This window comes from Orycteropus afer, unplaced genomic scaffold (assembly GCF_000298275.1).
Source record: "Orycteropus afer afer isolate SDZICR_OR568_19922 unplaced genomic scaffold, OryAfe1.0 scaffold00171, whole genome shotgun sequence".
Classification (NCBI taxonomy): domain Eukaryota; kingdom Metazoa; phylum Chordata; class Mammalia; order Tubulidentata; family Orycteropodidae; genus Orycteropus; species Orycteropus afer.
In genome coordinates, this window is record NW_006921758.1 from 7,343,611 (window position 1) to 7,361,884 (window position 18,274).

Here is an 18,274-nt window from a genome sequence, read left to right on the forward strand (position 1 = left end):
AAAAATCATTCCTAAGGTGTCAGGTCTGTTTTTTTTTATGGCAATTTGTGACATTTAGTTTACATAATTTTTCATTCTCCACATTATAGAAAACAAGTAGTTCTACTGCAGTTTGCAAATGTTTATTTACTGACAGGTAAATCTACAACAAATTTTACTAATATTCGTAAATGTGTAACATTAAGAACTAAATCTTGAAAACTGTATTTCTAGACAATTTTATTTTTAGCCTAGTTTCGGCCTACCAATGTTTCATGTCAATAAAATCTGTTTTGCTTGCAAAGTAAAAACCTCCTATCACTGGTTTAATCTACTTTTTAGTCAACTGACATTGAAAAACATGCGCACCTTTAACAACAGTCCAATGAAAAGAGTTTTACTTTTAATCCATGTACTCATAGTTTTTATGTGTTAGCTTTTTTTTATCTGTTTTGTTGTTGAAAATGCACCTAGTAAAACATACACCAATTCAACAATTTCTACATGTACCCTTTAGTGACAATGATTACATTCTTCAAGTTGTGCAATCATTCTAACTTTCCTTTTCTGAGTTGTTACTCTCTCATTAACATAAATTCACTGACCCCTAATGGTTTGAGTTGCTCTTGTCAATCTGATACCACCTGGATGGGAGCTCTGGTAGTGTAGTGCCTAAGGCACTTGACTGCTGACCAGAAGTTTGGTGGTTCAAACCCACCAGCCACTCCTCGGCAGGAAGGTTGGGCAATCTACTTCCATCAAGATACTGCCTTGGAAACCCAATGAGGGGTCATTAGGAGTCAGAGATGACTTGACGGCACATAACAATAACAACAATTCTTAAAAGAGCATAACACTCAAGGCAGACCCTTTTTAAAAACAACAACAACAACAACAGTAACAACAAAACAAACTAGTTAAAGTTAAACTATAATTTAAGAAGACTTTAAAGGGTATCTTTGGGTTAAGGTTTAAAGATGATCTCAGGGCAATAGTGTCATGCAATGAATTCTGTCTCTCCAAAATGTGTCAACTTGGCTAAGTCATGATTCTCAGTATTATGTAATTATCTGCCATATTGTGATCTGATGTAAATATCCTATGTGTTGTAAATCTTAACCTCTATTGATGTTAATGAAGCATGAGCAGAGACAGTTAACAACAGGATACAATCTACAAGGTTAGGCTGCATCTTGAGATCTAAAAGAGATTAAACAAGCCAGTGGGAATGCTCCTTGGAAGCAAGAATGGCCAGACTTCATGTGACCTACTTTGGTCATGTTGCCAGAAGCACCATTCCCTGGAGGAGGATATCATGCTTGGTAAAGTGGAGGGTCAATGAAAAAGGGGAAGGCCCTCAACAAGATGGACTGACACAATGGCTGCAACGATGGACTCAGGTATAGCAAGTATTTGTGGGGCTGGCACAGGAAGGGGCAGTATTTCAGACTGTTATATGTAGGTATGTAGGTTCGCTATGAGTCGGAGCCGACTTGACAGCACCTAACAGCAACAACAATGACAAACAAGCCACCAGAGGTTGAGGGTCCTGACAACTACCAAGAAAGATGAGGTGGGAGCAGTGTGTGCCCTTTGGACCTGGGGTCCCTCTAAGAACCTCTTAGACTCAGGGGAAGATCTGTGTGGAGACTTGTGGAGGTCTCCAAGGAATGCCAGGCTCACAGATGTTGAAAGGAGACAAAGACCTTCTTCCTAAACTGTGAGCTGGCAGAGGGACTGCCTTCCCCTAAGAGTCGGTGTCTTGGATTTGGACCTCTAGCCTCCTAAACTGTGAGAGAATAAATTTCTATCTGTTAAAGTCATCCACGTGCGGTACTTCTGTTAAAACAGAAATAGATAACTAAGTTTATAACTAAGTTAAATAGATAATAGTTTCAGGGGTTCATCCAACCTTCATCACTTCTGGAAATCTAGAGTCCATGAAAATCTGAAATTCTGCCTGCATTTTCCCCCTTTTTGGTGAGGATACTTCTATAGTCTTTGATCTAAATATTCAATAATAAATAATAAACTGGACACCATCCAGTTCTGGTCCCATGACAAAGGAGTTTTTTTGTTTTGTTTTAAATCAACTTCATTGAGTACTAAATTAACATATTTTACATGTACAGCCCAGATACCAGACAAAAGTATATACCCATGTAACCACTACAATCAAGATAGAGAACATTTCCATCTACCTAGAAAACTCTCTTATATCCTTTTACTATCAAACTCTACTTTTTCCTCTGCCCAAAGCAACTAATGATCTGACTTTTTAAAGTGCAGGTAAGTTTTATCTGTTCTACAGGCCAATTAAATATTGAGGAATTTGGAACCACACATAAGTTAAACTTTCTTATTTTTTCCTTCCAATGTCTTCCAATAAAGGACTAAGTCATTTATATGTAGGTAACATCTCATGTACAAGGCAAACAAATAAATTAATATGTAATATATGATTAAGATTTACAATGTTGAGAAGTAACATAAATACACAACTACAAATTTTATATCAGGAGCAAAAAAATTCTATTACAGAAACTGAAGGCCTCCTTATATTTCAATGTGTCATCTATGTTTTATGAGGGATGGTTAATTATTTCCTCTTAATCAAATGTTGACCTTAGAATAAAGAATGGCTGTTTTTTTGTTTGACACTACTGTTCACTACAATGACATACTTCATATGATACATAAAATCCATTTTTAGTATTCTTTTTTGTTTTAATTTGCTAAGCAGTATCATCTATAATTGCTATTATTAAATAGCATATCATGGAAATTAGACCAAAGACTACCTGGCTCAAATATCACTGGGGTAAACAAATGGGATCATGAATATTTAGGAAATAATGGAGATCAGGTAGTATCCAAATGTGAAGGATACTAAATGGCAAACTGAACTTCCTGGTCAAGTCCTGGAAATCTGAAACTATAAATTGGCCACTGATTCCAATCATTAGGTCTGTTGGTATGGCTCATGCCTCTAAGTGGAGTTTTGAAATAGTATAGAATAATAACTAACATTCAGACTCTAGGCTTGAAAATTTATTTAAAAAGGTTATTCCTTTTGATGGTATCCCACATGACCCTTAGGCTTTCTTCATTTTGTTTTGATCTTTTTTTCTGATTGATCCTTTTCCAAAGAAGTATTCAGGTATTTGTCTTCAATCTCATTAATTCTGTCTTCCATTGCATCAGTTCTACTCCTTTGCCCTTTTAATGTGTTATCTATTTCTGACAATTTAGTATTAATCTTCTGGATTTCTATCTGGAGATTTAGAATAATTTCTAATTTTTCATTTATTTTGTCATTTTGTTTTTGTATTTTCTTCCAAAATTCTTCTAGAGTTTTGTCTGTGTTTTCTTTGGTCTGTCTCTCAATCCTTTGAAAATAACTAAATATAATTCTTTTGAATTCCTTATCAGAGAGTTCCAATGCTGCTTCTTCCTCAGGGATGTGCTCTGGGTCTATATCCTGCTCCCTTGTTTCTACCACTTTATCTTGCTTCTTTGTGTGGACTGTGATGGTCTGTTGTCTCTAAGACATGTGGTGGTGTTGTATTTAGATCTCTGTTAACTGTTTGTGAAGAGCTGTCAAGGGTGAGTCAGGCTCTTCTTGGTCATTGTTTATTGTTGGCCTATTGGTGGAGAAGGAAGTGATGGCTCTCACCCAGTAAGTGAAGCTGCAGGAGGTGTGGGTGTAGTTGTGTCATAGGGGGACTGTTGCTGTATTCCACTCAGTTAGACAAAAATAACAATTGAATAACCATCAAAAAAGTAAAAGCAAATGGACAAAAAAAAAACTCCATGTAATCACACAGGAGCAGTAACCAAAAAAATAAAAAAAGAAAAAGAAAAACAAAAAAAAAAACCCCAAACTCTGCAATATCTGGGGAGAGGATAATAAGATAAAAAAGGTAGAGAAGGAGAATAATGAAGACAAAAAAAGGGAAAAACGCAAAAAGGAAAAAAAGGAACGGGGTTAACAAGAAAGAGATAATAAAAATTGCAACCAGAAACGGGAAAAGAAAAAAAGCTGAAAACCAGAACCTGGGAGGGGAAAAATAAAGAATAATAGTAAAAAGGACAACAGTAATAATAATAATAGTAGTTTTAAAATAGACAAAAACAAACTGAAAAACAGAAAACAGAAACAAACAAACAAAAAATCGGGGCAGGGCAGGGCAGGACACTCAGGTTCTGTCAGAGCACACAGACTGGGATGGAATTCCTGCTGGCCCAGAAAGTGGGTGGGAGTGAGAGATGGCCGTGCCTCCGGGTTCACCAAGAGGGTGTGGGGTATAAGAGTAACAAGTGGAATGTCTCAGCTTTCCACTCGTTGGGGTCCAGAATGTCCTTGGGGTTCCTGGCAAGTGGAGCCTGTTTTTAAGCCCTGGAATCTGGGAGAATGCTGTCACTTTAAATATCCAAAATAGTCAAGCCACTTGTACACATTCAAGATGGCTGTGCCCTCCAGGCAGACAAAAGTTCACAGCTCAGCCTGCCTTCCTCTTTGCTGCTTCCCCTTTTATTTCCCAGCCACCAGAGCTGTGCTCCATGCAGTCCCTGGCTAGCAGGGCTGATTTTTAGGTTAATTCTTAGGTCCTACCACCACTCGGCAATATCCACACTGTTTGTGCTGTCAGGATCGCTGCCAGACCGCAGCTCTGTATGTCTCCGTTTTTGGTATTTTCATGCAAATTCTTCTGCTAGTTGGAGTTTGGTCCACTTCTGTATCTTTCCCTTCAAGGCTCAGGGGTCCAGGATTATCTTCTTATCTTCTGTATCTGTGTTAATTGGTTCCCCTTTTCTTTGCTGAAGAGGATCTATGCAGTCTTTCTGCCTATTCTGCCATCTTACTGGAACTCCTCGAAAATTTATTTAAAAAGGGAGAGATGGGCAATATGGTTTCTGCAAAGGTAATCAACCTGATTTATTTGGTGGGATATTTGAGAAGGTAAATATGCTTGTATATAAAGGGAATCCTAGTTTGTGATTTTAAAATATTTCTGTTTAACTTATACATCAAAGATCATTAAATAGTAAGTCATTGAGAAGGGATCTTTGCCAAGAAGAAACTGGTGTAGGAATAAAAATAGAAAAGCAAAATTAATATTTTTAAAGTGAACAAGCTGCAGAGTGCCTCAGAAAACACTCTGGAAAAATGTCCTTTAAAAAATTATACAGTAAGACTTGTGAAAGCCGAAACCTATATAGAGCAGAAACATATGCCAGAGAAGGAAAACTCAAACATTCTATTAATGGAGAGTGAAAGAAAAGTGGTAAGACTGCACCCTGTCAAAGGTGGAAAAGTTGTGAGAAGCAGAAAAACAAGGCAGTCCTACTGAGTTTGGCTCTCACATGTTTCAGTGTAATTGACTATTTACTTTTTATTGTAAAAAAATTTAAACTTAATCAAATGCTATCATACTGAAGTTAGAAAGTATCTCAGGAGTTGAAAAATTAGTACAAAAAAAGGGAATGAAAAATGTTAGCAGCAAGTATTCTGGATTATGGCACAATACTTTTTTTTTTTCTTTATATTTCTCTACATTTGTAAATTTTAATCAATGGGCAGATAGTGCTTTTATAATAATGAGAAAGCAGAACTGACTGACTAGTAAAGGATAAAATAATATATAAACATGACATAAACTGAATTACTGGGACAGTCATATTCTCTTGCAACTATCATTTGATGACCTACAGAGGCTAGGAAAATCCATTATTGCACCTTGTTTTCATAGCATGCTCTAGGCTGGGAGTTAAGAGAGAAAAAAATCCATTGGAATCCTCTTGTCCACTGAGCTTACATTTACAGAGGTCCTGATCTAGAGAAGTGTTCTCACTAACTTTACTGTCTTACGTGTATATCCACATAAAATATTTACTGAAAGTAATATTAATTTAAAAAGTTATTCGATGCATGTGCTAATACATATGAGTATCTTTATATACATATATACTTTTTCCTTTTAATTACTGGCTGTTTCAGAAACCCAAACTCAAGTTTATTTAGACCAGTGGTTTCTCAACATTGGCAGTACACTTAGAATCACTTGGGAAGCTCTAAAGGAATACGGACACCTTGCTTCCAAGATAATTCTAACATGGAAACTGGGAACCTCTGATGTAGAGTATATAATTAAATCATCACAGTGACAGGCTGATATAAAGATTCCTGTGGCAGAAATGTGTGACCCTTTCAGAATTCTCTTGGGTATTACACTGGCTTAACCAAAGGCTCTTAGGATGTTTGGGCCTAACCAAAGGCTCTTAGGATGTTTGGGCAGTGAATTGGAGAATGATCAAAACAGGTAAGTGGTTCTGCATGTGGCTGCTCTCTCCTTGCATATGGCATCCAAAGCTAAAGCCAACTAAATACAATCATCAGGATTACACATAATAAGAGGATTTTGTCTCTATTCAACAATTCCAATGATCTAATTGAAACTTTATTCTTTCCATGTTTACGGAATTGGAAATACTACACCTGCTTTATCCTTAAATATGTCCTAGAAAACAGGCTATTGGTTTCTTTCAATATGTCATGTCTGATATGTTGTTGTTGTTGTTGTTATGTGCCGTCGAGTCAGACCTGACTCATAGCGACCCCTCCTTGGGTTTCCCAGGCAGTATCATTATGGAAGTAAATTGCCCAACCTTCCTTCCAAGGAATGGCTGGTGGGTTTGAACCTCCAGCCTTCTGGTTAGCAGTCAAGTGCCTTAGGCACTATGCTACCAGAGCTCCTTTGTCTGATATATTATTTCTAACTACAAATATATATATATTTCTGATATATTATTCTATATTTTAATACTTAGAAAATGATTTGTTTCTGCAACTTAAAATTAAACAGCACATTTTATCTGTTTTTTGCTCTGTAAACTTTATAATAATTTTTGAAGTAAAGTATGACATAAAAAATCTAATACTTAATGCTCCAAGAGCTCCTTGTCACTTGGTGTTCAAGTTCTTAAGAAAAGTAATATCCTGCAATTATCTTCTGGTAACCACTAAAATAGTGGGGTTAACAGCCTACATAGTTGTTTTGAGGAATCACAGTGACTGAAAGACTAACTATTACATGTAGAAGTTTTAAAAAAAGAGTTCAATACTTTGATTCTTACTTTAATTTCTTCTTTCAAGTAGCAAGTAACATAGGTTTAGGTTTCAGTTAACTGCCAAGCTATAAAGTTATTACAAAAGGTCCATTATTTTATAATAATAAAAATGAAAATGTATATTGTAAACCACTAAAAGGATAAGAGAGAATATTTGAGAATAGTCAGACTATATTAAGAACTACAAATCAACAACAAAAGAAAATCCAATGAGAAATGAGCAAGTGAGTTCAACATCATTAGTCATTATAAAAATGTAAATTACACCCACAATGAAGTACTACCTCACACATACTATGATGGCTATTATCAGAAAAACAAAAAGCAACAAATAACTATGAGGATGTGGAGAAACTGGAACCTTTGTGCATTGCAGGTAGGAATACAAAATTGTGCAGCCTATGTGGAAAACAGTTTGGTGGTTTCTTAAGAAGTTAAACAGAGATTTACCCTATGATCCAGTCATTCAATCCTACGTTCTTCCTCAAAGAACTGAAAGCAGGGATTCCAAGAGACACTTGTATAAAAATGTTCATTGCAGCAGTATTCACAATAGCCAAAGGATGGTAACAATCCAAAATTGATGAATGGATGAATGGATAAACAAAATATGGTACATACATACAATGGAATGTTGCTCTGTTATAAAGAGGAATGAAATTATAATACATGCTACGACGTGGATAAACCTCAAAAACATGCTGAGTAAAGTAAGTCAGACACAAAAGGTCAACTAATGTATGATCTTACTTATATGAGATATCTAGAATAAGTAAATGCATACTGGCAAAGGTTGACTATTGGTTACCAGGGTTGGTGGGAGGGGGAAATGAGCAATAATTTTAAAGGGATACTGAGTTTCTATTAATGGCAATGGAAAAAAAAAAAAAAAATGGATCGTGGTGTCAGTTGCTGCACAACATGGTGAACATAATTATATAAAATATTTGCCAACTCAATCATTTTTAAGTGTACAACTCAGGGACATTACTTATGTTCATCATGTTTTGCAATCATTCCTACTGTCCATTTCCAAATGTTTCATCATCCTTAACAGAAGGTCAGCTGTACTTTCTTTTTGTCTTTAAGATACACTGGTAGTTCTAATAACAAAGAAGACTTGAGAACCAGTTCCCACTCTGGAACTAATTCAAGTAACCACCATGATGAAGGGATTTTTCAAGGTCCCAATGGATTGTGTGGAGGTGTTGGTTGAGATAACTGTGTAACAATCAAAAGATGAAATATTTCAAACAAAGTATCTAAATGTGAGTATTACAACTAGATTAAAATATTATCTTGGTTGTTCTTGTACAACATATAAAAACATAGTCTTAAGAGTTACTTAACCCTTTTAAAACAGTGAACTAAATCCCATTAGTAATGATATTAGTGGACTCTGCAGAATCACAAGGAATCTGGGTTGCTAGGAAATCCATTTTCAATGGTCAGTTGTTCTGTTATGGAACAACTTCTAAATATCTGTTTCAAAGTCTCTATCTTTGTAGACTATGCAGAAGGAAGAGTATATTCTAACTCATAAGGTAAACACTCCTGAATAATTTTTTGGGATAGAGGGGCAGGAAGGAGAGAGATTAGTAGTGGGCAAAGTTATGGTGTCATTCATTTACTCTATTCTTGGCAGAAGTTAATACCTTCTTTGGTATAAAAAGTGGTTAGGTAGTCGCTTAGGCTTAATTGCTCTTAAAAGCAGCACTGCCTATCAGAACTTTCTGAGATGATGGAAATATTCTATGTCTGTGTAGTACAGCACTACGGTAGTCACTGGCCACATGTGACTACTGAGCACTTGAAAAGTGATTAGTGTGACTGAGAAACTGTAATTAATTTAAATAGCCAAATATGACTACTGATCATCATATTTAACAATAAATTAAAAACCTCTAGACTAATAAAAAAAGTAGATTTTTTCCCTTTGATCTGGATCGTATTCCCCTAAAGGAAAACTATTTGTTTAAGTTCTGACTTGTAAAAGAGTTTCCATAAGTCTGTATTCTATGCAATCTGGGTGATTTCTATCTGCCCTACGGAGCTTTTGTCCCTCCATAAGTAATGAGAAGACTGGTCTCTGTGCTGTAATTTTCCATTTAAATGGAAAATGGCCTTTTCTGAGTTCTTAATGACTTCTTGGAAAAAGATTTTTTTAAGTTGTGAATTTGCCTGAACAATAGCAAAAAACTCTGAAGAATCCATTTCTTAAAAATGGCCGGGGTCTAAATCAATGAACTTTTAAGATGTGTGGCAAAAGTAAAATGCTCAAGAAATTTGACATGCCTAGAGTGAAGCTTTGGGGAATGAGGGAGTCTTTATATAAACATGTCATTTAGATGACAATGTAAATGCTTTCCACTCTCACTCTAGGCACATCTGAAAGTGTAAGAATCCAAGATTGAAGGGTATGATTACCTATTAAAACTGCTCATTGTTTAAGAGGAAGCAGAGAAAGTTAAAGTGACTTTTGTAAGGGATGAATTTAAATAACTCTCTTTATAATTGGGTAGGGCAGCCAAAATATTGAGATCTATTACTTGTGAAAAATTTACCAGTAATCTGAATAAACTGTCCGTGTCACATATATTTTTCTAAAAGCAAAACTTGGAAGAATATTACTATAATCCTTTATTCAGAAGAATCAATGATACTCTTAAATCTAGCACTCCCTTTAAAAAGTATTCCTAAACTGGCTGATGCAGTCAGTACTGGTACAGGAATCCTGTTGTTGTTGTTATGTACCTTGGAGTCAGACCTGACTCATAGCAACCCCTCCTTGGGTTTCCGAGGCGGTATCACTATGGTAGTAGATTGCCCAACCTTCTTTTCGAGGAGTGGCTGGTGGGTTTGAACCGCCAGCCTTCTGGTTAGCAGTCAAGTGCCTTAGGCACTATGCTACCAGCGTAAGATCTTTTACTGAGAAAAGTATGAGAAGATCCTGCACCCAGCAAAACAAAAGGAACTCTTTTTGTAACTGGGAGGGTAATCTCTTGACTCACAATCTCATTTAAATTGTTAATAAATAAATAAATAAATAAAATTTTAAACTACCATTATGAGCAATATGCCTGTTGTATATTCTGAATGAAAGTTTGAAAAACTGGGTTTCTGCTTTTCCAAAACCTTTTACATCTAAGGGACTTTGACTTTTTTTTTAATTAAAATCCTTTTAAAACCAGTGCCATGGAGACTTGGCTACTGGGTGAATTTACAGAACTGATTTTTACTTCAGTCCCTAAACTTACATTCTTTGTTAAATGGCCCTTTTTCTCCTTTAACTTCAAGCTATATACTATTAGTTGATTCTACCATCTTTATTCCTGGCATCCACATACAACAGGAAATACTGAAAGAACTCAGGATCCATTTTGTAAAGATACTTTGTTATGGCCACATATTTGAAATGCTCACATTTTCTCTTTGCAAATTTTTTTTTTTTTTTAATTAGGATTTGGGTGAAGATTTACAGAGTAAATTCACTTTTCATACAGCAGTTCACATATACTTTGTCTCATGTCATTGACCAAAATTTACAATGCAGCAGCTCCCCTCCCACTTCCTCCCCATAGTTACCTCCTCCCAGTGTCCATCCCTTCATACTCTTCGAGAGGCCCATTGTCTGCCAACCCTGTATATGATCTTGGATACACTCTCTATTTAGACATACATAATTGTTTAGCTTGTTCACCCATCTATCCGTCCCTATACCCATGTTTGCTTTCATTGACAACTCAGTATTGTATTTACAAAGGGGTTCATATTTGTTGTTTGCACTGCCCATGTAACTCTCTCTGTCTTTCTCATCCTCAATGCTGCCATATTCTTTGCAAATATTTTAATGATACAAAAAATATACAATTTGTAGGAGACAAACTATCTGTTTGTCAAAAGGGTATTTGTTTTCGCCATGAGTAGGAGCTCTGGTAGCATAGTGCTTAAGGCACTTGACTGCTAACCAGAAGGCTGGTGGTTCAAACCCACCAGCCACTCCTCAGAAGGAAAATGGGGCAATCTACTTCCACAGTGATACTGACTCGGAAACCCAAGGGGGGGTCACTATGAGTCGGGGCTGAATCGACGGCACATAACAACAACAACAGGTAAATCAACTCTAAAATAGATTGAAATAAAATTGAAAATATCTTTTGTATAAGAATCCACACATTTTAAAAATACTATTATAAAAAGAAAAGTTTCAAAGTAAAGGCACTTGTTTCAGACTTAAGAATGATGGGACCAACATGTATTCCCAGGAAACAAAAGGTCAAGACGTAAACAAATTTGTTATTGGAGAGAATGAGTCCAAGACTACAATCATGTATAACTAATCATAATCTGTGTAACCGAACCAGCTGTTGTCACTGACTTAGGCAGTAACTCACTCCTTCCTAGGAAAATGAATAACCATTACATTTCAAAAGACTTCAAGCTGAAGCTGATCTTACCTAAAATCAATCATTGACCTCCTACCTTTCCTTATTGTCTATGAAAGTAGACTCCTCTTTCTATCTGAACATGAGCCTTCATGGCACAAGGGTTAAGCACTAGGCTGGTAACCTAAAAAGGTCAGTGGTTCAAATCTATCAGCCACTCTGTGAAAGAAAGATTACAGTACTGAAAACCTGATGGGGCAGTTCTACCCTGTCCTGTTAGAATCCACTTGATGGCAATGAGTGTGGTTTGAGTTTCTCCACCTGAACAATGGATTGCTTTGTATTTTTATTTACCCCTGCCCAGTTCAAGCTGTATTATTCTTCAATAATTATTCTTTCACTCCTAACAGAGTACGAGATTTTCTTCCTTGTCATTCCTTGAAGGTTCCGTTGTCTTTCACAGTCCCTGAGGCATCCACTGGAGAAGGGCATGATATCTGCTAAGTTACTCTGGGCTCTCTGCCTATGCAAATTCTCAGGAATTGTTTTAAGGTAAAAACAAACAAAAGCAAAAGAAACTCTTGAACCTGAGCTCTGCTCCTTTGTGTTGGTAACTTGGGTTTTACTGTAAATATATTTTGTTCTTTCAAGTAAAAGTTAGTTGTAATTGTCATTATAAAACGGGGAATGCTGTGTCTAAAGGACATTTGAAGTCACTTTCTGGGACTCCAACTCAGCACATGAACAAGCATTATCATTGCTTATCATGCATGCTCTTATCTGTCTAGCACAACTTCACTCTAGACAGTTTGGAAAATCAGTGGTCACTATAGGGTACTTTCCAATTGGACAGACTAGTACCTTTAAGGTTTAAAAATAAAAGACTAGATCTCTAGCTGGTAGAATGAATTAGGTTCAGAAAAAAACGAAACAAGGTTTCATATGGTTGTTACAAAGGAATCCCAGAGTCTTTAAGCCACAAAAGTATGTGGGCATGGATTAAATATCTTAGATGCCTTAATGATATATACCACTGACAGAAAGAGACCTGTGAAAGGCTGAACTGTGACATGAGATGAGTCAGAGCACTACACTACCAATCATCCACAAGGAAACTCTCATACAGAGGCACACTGTAAACAAAACAAAACAAACAAAACTCAATCAAACCAGTGGAAGACTCCCCACTGGGAATTTTATTCGACTCTGGGAAACTAAAGTTCAACCAAAGAGAGTAAGATTCTTAATATCCTTAATAAATGAGCCTGGATTTTTCCCCTACAGGTACACTGGTTTAAGGTTCATATTCAGAAATGCTCTAAGCAGAATATACTTGAAGTAATTTAGAATTTCAGTGATCATTGGGTGAAAATGAGTTCCCATTCAAATTGACGTTTTTTGTTTAGTTCTGGAGAACTTTTGTTTAAAGCTCAATTTTAGTCAAAGGGTATGAATAAAATCCCTCCATGTGAGTCTCTGGCAAGATAATCAATTTATCTGGGACCTGTTTTTCCACTGAATTGAGCTGATCTCATCCAAGAATTTTATATACATTTTAAGAACTGGATTCCCCATACGTTTATCTTGTGTGGTGTTGAGTATATGCTTGGGTTTTGAGCTGGCTTCACAGACAGGTGAATTTGTATGGTTTTTTGGTCTTGTTTTATGTCTCAGTTCCTGTCTTGTCTCAGGAAGCCATAATTGACAGTTGCTAGGTTTTTCTTTTTTGTGCCCCCATGGGACAGTCATTTAACTTAGTTTTTTTTTTCCCTTTTCCATGAAAAACTGCTCCTTGTACCCGTCCGATGGGTTGGCTTTTAGTAATAACTACATTAAGAAAACTTGATATAAACTGATCTATGAAAAGGAAGGATAGTTTATTTTGATTAGAATAACAAGGCCTTTAAAAGGACAAATTATTTCAAATTATCTCTCTAAAGGATCCTATAAAGCACACAAAGTAAAAAATAGGTTTAAAAACTGTAATAATTTTCTATCTCCATATGGAATTATTATATTATAATAAGTCCTTCAAAGAACTTACTCTGATTGGTTTAATGATAGATAAATAAATGCTTATATAAACAGTCCTTATATACCTAAGAATTAATGAAAATGAATTCATTCTCATAAGTTTTTATGTTTATGTGAACCTTGAAAGCAAAATCTTAAAAGCAAAATCTTTTTAAGTAATATATAGGGGTAGCTATGAGTCAGAATTGACTCACTGGCAGTGAGTTTGCTTTTTGTTTTTTAAGCTAGATACTACATGCACTGTGTTTTATTTAGGGAAAAGGAGTAATTTTATTAATTTGAAAATGAGAAGAAAGAAGGCTAAACTGCTTTCCAATTATAAAAATAAGAAAGAAAAGAAGTATTATCTCTTGTCTTTCAAAATATCTAGGCCACATAAACATATGCAAATGGATCTAGAGTAACTGATTCTTTCTTGACAATGAGCCTCTGAGACCCACATGCTCTAGAAAAAGTTTTAAAAAGACCCCTTCCAACAAAGTGAAAATCTTTTTAAGACTAAAGAAAATAAGAAATGAGGAGATAGAGACAAGATGGTGTCCTGTTAATACATCCTGCCCAATCCTTCTTCAACAGAGATGCAGAAAAAGAAAGTGAAATAGATATAAACAGTGATCCTGGAATTCTTGAGCATCTAATGAGAGGATAAAAAATTAGATTGAGCATGGACTAGAAAGGGAGACAAGAAATGCTTATGGGACATGGACAATGATGCTCTGTATCATCATTTCTATTCAACATTGTACTGGAAGTCCTAGCCAGGACAGTAAAGCAAGAAAACCCATCCAAATACATAGAGAAGAAGTAAAACTATCTCTTTTGCAGACAATGTGATCCTATATATAGAAAATCCCAAAGAATCAGCAAGAAAACTATTGGAACTAATTCAAGGATTCAGCAAAGTGGCAGGGTACAAGGTCAACATACATCAACAATGAGACCTCCGAAAGGAAATAAGAAAACTAATACCATTTACGACAGCTACCAAAAAGATAAAATACTTAGGAATAAATTTCACCAGAGACACAAAAGACTGATACAAAGAAATTATATAACACTACTATAAGAAGCTATAAGAAATCTACATAAATGGAAGAACATGTCATGCTCATGGACAGGAAGAGTGAACACTACGAAAATGTCAATATTACCCAAAGCAATCCTTAGATACAATGCACTCTTGATCCAGATTCCATCTATATTCTTTAAAGACATAGGAAAACCAATCACTAATGTTATATGGAAAGGAAAGAGACCTTGGTTAAGGAAAGCACTACTGAAGAAGAACAAAGTAGGAAATCTCACACTCCCTGATCTCAAAACCTATTATACATTCACAGTAGTCAGAACAGCCTGCTCTTGGTATAACAATAGATACATAGTCCAGTGGAACAAAACTGAGAATCCAGAAATAGATCCATCCACCTATGGACAGCTAAGCCTTGACAAAGGACCAGAATCCATTAAACGGGGGAAAGATTATATCTTTAACAAATGGTGCTGGTAAAAGTAGATATCCATTTGCAGAAAAATGAAACAAGATCCATACCTCATACCATACACAAGATGGACCAAAGACCTAAATGTAAAACCAATCCTAAACTATAAAAATCATTAAAGACAAAATAGGGGCAGACTTAGGGTCCCTAATTTATGGCATAAATAGACTATCAAACAACCAACAATGCACAAAGAGAAGACGATAAATTAGATGACTGGGACCTTCTAAAATCAATTTTTTTTTTTTTTTAAATTGTGATTTGGGTGAAGATTTACAGAGCAAATTCACTTTCCATACAACAGTTCACACACACTTTGTCTCATGACACTGACCACAGTTTACCACAATGCAACAGCTCCCCTCCCACTTCCTCCCCATAGTTACCTCTTCTCAGTGTCCATCTCTCCATGCACTCCTGCCCCCTGAGCTGTCTCCCTGCACAAGCAGCCCTTCTTTCTCCCATGATTGTTCTCTCCAAGGAATGGATCTACCTGAGGTAAATGTTCAACTTAAAATTAAATTCTTACCCACATCAAAAGATTTCTCCAAAGAGTAAAAAAGAGAACCTGCAGACTGGGAAGAGTATTTGGCAACAACGTATCTGACAAGGGACTTATTGTTAAAATTTAAAGGAAACTTCCATACCTCAACATCAAAAAGACAAACAATCCAATTAAAAAGTGGGCAGAGGACTTGAAGAGACACTTCACTGAATAAGATATTCAGGCAGTGAATACACACATGAAAAAATGCACCTGATCATTAGCCATTAGACAGATGCAGATCAAACAACAATGAGATTATCATCTCACTGCAGTTACAATAGCAAAGTTCAACAAGACAAACAACATATCCTGGCAAGGGTGTGGAGAGACTGGAACTCTCATACACTTCTGGTAGGACTATAAAAGGTTCAACCACTGCAGAAAATGGAAATAGAAATACCATTTGATCCAGTGATCCCACTACTAGGTATATATAATGTAAAGAAGTGAAAGCCGGGGCATGAATAGATACATGCATAACCATATTCATCCCAGCACTATTTACAACAGCAAAGAAATGGAAACAACCTACGTGCCCATCAATGGATAAATGGATAAACAATGTATGTGTATGGTACATACACATAATGGAATACTATCCAACACTAAAGTATAATGAAGAATCTGTGAAACACTTCATAACATGGAGGAACTTGGAGGACATTATGCTGAATGAAACAAATTAATCACAAAATGACAAATACTGTATGGAGTCAGTATTTTAAGAAGTAAAGGAAAGGTTTACACATGGAAAGAAACATTTTTTTTTTGATGATTACCAGGAATTGGAGGGTAGGGTAGGGTAGGGTAAGGTAAATTGGAAAAAAAAAAAAAAAAAAGACAAAAGAAAATGAGATAAATAACATGGACATTAATGGGATCTAAAATAAGAAAAATACTGTCTTAATAGTTACTGGAAATTGGATGGATCCCCAACTAAAAAAAAAAAAAAAAAAAAAAAAATCCAGTGTGCAAATCTAAGGTTAGAACAAGAAAATATAAGAAATAGTAAATGTTTGAATGGAACTATAGACTAGACAAACTTTACTTCAACAATAATTGTTTGGTAGTATATAGGTTTAAACTAATTTCCAAGACTTCTAGATAACTTTCTGATATTAAAATGATTTGACAGATATTCCTTATATTTGAAGGTTAAAGACTCTTACTTATTATGCCACAGAGAAAGGATATATTTATAGGTACGTGCCACTTAACGTCCTTTGGGGCAACGCTTGACTGCATGTACATCCATGGTCCCAGAAGTTTACAAGAGTTCAGAAACTGTGATAGGAGAACAAGACGTAGCAGAAGTACATTGCTAAGTACAGAGATCTGATTTCTTTCTCACTAGTTCTCTGGCCCCACATCTTTTCTGGTTCTGGTGTGGCAGGGAGAAGGGTCCTCCTGGTGCTCATCCACAGTTGCCTGTCTTACTGCACTCACCTCAGGCAGGGACTGCACAGATGTCACCAAAGCCACCAAGGGGGATGCCCCACTGAGGCTACTGCCCCATTTGGCCTGGGCACCCTTCATGTGATGCCCAGGGCTGAAGCTGTGGTTTTTACTGTGGCAGTGGGGCTGGAACAGTTTAAAGTCCACTGGAAGGATGAGAAGGCAGGCAGGGGGAAAGGAAGGGAAGACAGCCACTCGGGGTGGGGTAAGAAGTAGTTGGCTAGCTCGTGAGTTTATGCTGCGGTGGGTGGGCTGGCTGGGGCCAGGCAAAGTTCTTGTAGAACATGCAGGACCCGTGGTGGTAGAGCCAAGTTTTCATGCAGTTTTTCAGTGAGACTGTAGCAGTGTGGGTCCTGGGCACACCTGGTGACCATCCTGTGTGCCTCTCTCCTGTATATAATATGGTGTTTGCACAACGTTCCAATTCCATAATGTCCTATTTCACAGAACATATTATGGACATTAAGTGACACATACCAGTGTATGTATGTACACACACACACATAAATATTTGGGTCTGGTAATAAGTTGTGTTCATTTTTGCCACTTACAATATTGTAGTATAAGAGATACATAATAAGTGCAAGAAATTTAAAAAGATGTATTAAAAGGAATTTATTCAATACGGTCAAAGTTCTCATTTACTGCAACTAAAATTTTGATACCTTAATTTATGAGAATTTTTAAAAGCTTTAATGCTAAATAGCATATAAAAATTGGGTTTTTCACTATACAAATAACACAATTTTCTTTAATTACTGAGTTGAAGAATTGATTTTATCCTCTATGTAATCTGCCTGGAAGGCAAGGATTAAGCATCTCATTAAAATAAATTCCTGAGTTGATGCTGAAGCTACATGGCTTTGAGAAAGAAAAAGAAAGCCTAGGGTTTCACTTTGAAAAATCTTTAATGAAATATTGTTTCTCAGAAACCTATGATAACCTCTTGATCACTCTGAAACTTTGCAGTAAGGCACAAAAGATTTATTTCTGTTTTATAAAAAGAAAAGTGTCTTTAAAAAAAAAAGGTTTTATTGTGTTATGAGTTAGGTGAAACATGATGTCAAATCAGGCGACATTCCAAATTTTCTTTGAGTTAAATTTGTAAGTCAATGATGTTTATCTGACAGTAGACACAAGCACATAAAATTATGTCATAATTTTACTAATGCAATTGGTAATTGGTAATTTGTTCACAACTTTGTTTCCTTGGACTCTAGCATCATCGAAGTCAATGGTTTCAA

General features: G+C 36.1%; 1 protein-coding gene across 1 annotated transcript in view; it reads right to left on the minus strand.

Moving 5' to 3' along the window:
* PLEKHA5 (pleckstrin homology domain containing A5) overlaps positions 1–18,274 on the minus strand; it is a gene marked incomplete at its 5' end in the record, with an annotated part of 101,168 nt that overhangs the window by 69,027 nt on the left and 13,867 nt on the right. The gene's annotated exons all lie outside the window — the stretch shown is intronic.